Here is a 3,347-nt window from a genome sequence, read left to right as displayed (position 1 = left end):
CTCCTTACCAGCACTCCTTAGCCCTGACGGACCGGACTGAGGCCAGCTATCTAAACCAGTGTCCTACAGAGTTTTGCATTTAAACTCAGACCTTAAAAGGACAGGCTTGCTTACCTATACTAAGCGCTTTACTCTTTCTGACTTTCAAGTTATTAGGATTTGCTCAGATCAGGTTTCTCTGCCATCATATGGCTTTTTTTTTCCCCCCCACACAGAAGCTGTAAATAAAACTCACAAGAATTAAAAAGAGTTAGCAATGCTCTGGCTGCCTTTCAAAAGTAAGCTTACTGTAATTGATATTTTGCTCAGAGGCGTGCTGCAAACACTCGGGGCAATGCAGCATTCCCACAGTCCTTCGAGGAGAGCAAGTCTGTTGCTTGCAATCCACTTCCCATCCTCCTGCGAGTCCTGCGACACAGATGGAAACAAGGAGGTTAACCTGGATGAGGGGATCAGCTGTTTGGTAGATGGCTCAGAAACCCAGCACAAGGATTTCACATAAGTAGCAAATCCCTAAAACATTCTGTTAGCATGGGAATCATAAATAACCCCTGCTGGGACCCCTGGGTCACCCAAGCACACACTTGGCATTTCAATCTACAGGGTAGATTTGCTATACATATATTTAATTACCCCATAGCCAGAAGGCTATAAAATTACCTGGTCGATAAGCTACGGTTGAAACACACAGCAGTCCGTGGGCTCCCAGAAACCAGGCATTTTAAGCGCCAGCAGCACAAAGCAAAGAAAAACCTCATGGAACAAAAGAGTTATTTAGTAGCCCGGAAACAACCAGGTTATTAAATTGCAAAGGAGACTTAATTACTTGCAGCAGTTGTAGGAAACATTACCAGTTACATCTTTATAATAGATCTGAATTTACAAGTCATCACTGGAAGGCTGTAATCAATCCTGAATTTGTTTCGTAAGCCAGTTCAAAGAAAAGTTTAAATATGGAAATAAATATTGTATCTTTTCTCTGGAAAGTAGTGAGTATTTTTCATTTCTACCAGCTTCACATTTCCAGCAGATTATCTGAAAAAAAAAAAGCTTTTAAAATACAGCTGCAGCCATCAGGCTTGAGAGGTATTACAGAACATGGAACCGTGCAAAAGGATTAACTCCTAATATCATCCAGCTGAACAGCATGAGCTCATCTGGGCTTAACCTTCCGAATCCATTCCATTTGTAGGACCCAAGCAAAAACAATAAATCACAGCTAACAAACAGGCAATTTTCATTTTAAATGTTAAGAAGGGTGGACGGCTTCCCTTGCATCTCCATTAAGGAACCAAGTTTTTCCTGGAGAGGGTGTATTTACCCATTCATGGCTGCTATGTTCCCATTAGCAAGGGAAAATAATTGATAGGGGATCACCTGACAGAGCACATCCCTTTGCACTGGTAGCTTGGCCACAAATGTGCTGTATTCCTCTCCGGTTCACTTGCAAACACAGAACGAGGGGCACAGGGCTGGCAGGTGGAGTGGAACCCCACTATGTCCCCCATGGGCCTGGGGACACGGCATGGGGCACAGAGCCTTGCCTGGCCCAGGCGAGAGAAGCTCAGCAAATCATTTGCAGCGTATGGTGGAGAAGGAAACCCACCTCCCACCTGTACTTTGGCTTCTCTCTTCATAAACGCATTGGGGGAGCTGAAGCCACCCTGGAGACCCTGCTCAGAGCAGATGGATGGAAACAGCCCTTGGGCAGCAATGAGCCCCCAGCAGGGAGGAAGAGCCCCCACGGGAATCGGGCTGTGCGGTAAGTTGCCAGCAAAGGGAGGCTGGAATAGCAGGTAAAAGGCAATTCCAGGGGCTTGGGGTATGAATTCTTCAGTGAATCTCTGACTGGAAAGACTAAGGAATTCAAAGAGGTCCGAACTGCTCCTTCTTTACCCTGCCTGCAACCAAGCTGATAAAGTGAAAGAAAAAAACTGGGACAGCAAGGCATCGGGAATCTTTGTGTTTGTCAGAGAAACAGGACATTACCAGTGGAACATCTAAGAAACTTCTTTGCTGTTTTCCTGTGGCTGCTGACCATAACCTCTGCTCGTTATCCACGCCTGCAACGTCAGCCCTCATCACCCAACCTGAAAGAAGTGGGAGCTTCCCAGAAGCAGGACACAAGACTCCAGTGAAGCAGGACATACCAGGGCTCAGCTCTGTGCACTGCTGGGCAGCCTTGGGGTATCCCAAAAGACACCAGCCACCCTGGGAGAACACAGAGGGAGACACTCTGAAATGCATTGCCATCCATGCCACAGGAAGGGGTAACACAGGGCTGACGCAGCAAAATGCATCTCTCCCTGCCCCCTACCCAAATCCCCTCACCATCTGCTGTCCAAGAGCAAGCCTTCCCAGTCTGAAGAGCCCTCTGGTGATCCCTGCCCATGCAACCCCAGCAATAAAAGCAAGCCTGGGTACCAGTTCCCCATCTCAGCCCCATGCTGTTGTTGAACCACCAGGCATCAGCCCTGGCTGCGTAACCTCCCACATAAGGGCTGGCAGAAAGCAGGTACCCTTCTGGGCCCTCTGGTCCTAAGAAGATTTTAGTAAATGAGTGTAATGACATCAGGAGGGGAAGGGAATGAGTGCTCAGAGCTCAGCGCAGACTTAGTGCACAATTTCATTGCCTTCAGTTGTGATGAGCCAGATGACTGCCAGGCTCTGAAGGAAGAAACTGCAAGTCTTCCCTTTTAGTCCCCTTCACCCTTTCAAAAGGCTGGTTCTAAAAAAAATTAGTGGCCAGAAGAGGCACAGAAGCACCAAAACAGAGAGCGAACAGTGTTGTGGATAGGGTTATACAAACTGCACTGCTCTGGCAGCCCCTCTGCTCACCGCTGGCTGAGAAAAGGACTCACTGCTTAAAAAAAAAAAGAAAAAATATCAGGGAGCCTCTTTCAACTTCAGTTTCTAAGCTTCCTCAGCACATGTCCCTCCTGCACAGGCCAGAGGGCTGAAGGGGAAGGGCTGCCATCAGGGCAGCCTGGCCACATTTCAGACTCATCCGTGTTGGAAGGCTGCGGCATGGCTGGTTTTTGGCATAACCACCTAAAACCCACCTGATGATTTTTCTTATTCCATCCCAAGTTACACCACTTTTGACACCTTTATGCATCCTGCCTGTACTTTGTTCTGAAAGGAAAGCCCCCTTGGGAAGCACCACGGCACAGCTGTACATACAGAGCCATCCCAGACAGACCCAGGCCACGGGGTAACTGTTGAGGCTAATTAATCATTTACAGCATGCGTGACTTATTGCATAAGGCAATGAAAAAGAAGCAGAATTCCAAGTCTGATGCACATCATGGCACAGTAAATAAAACATTTCTGATTTTGGGGGGGGG

This window comes from Egretta garzetta, unplaced genomic scaffold (assembly GCF_000687185.1).
Source record: "Egretta garzetta isolate BGI_Z169 unplaced genomic scaffold, ASM68718v1 scaffold204, whole genome shotgun sequence".
Classification (NCBI taxonomy): Eukaryota; Metazoa; Chordata; class Aves; order Pelecaniformes; family Ardeidae; genus Egretta; species Egretta garzetta.
This window is presented reverse-complemented; position numbering follows the sequence as displayed.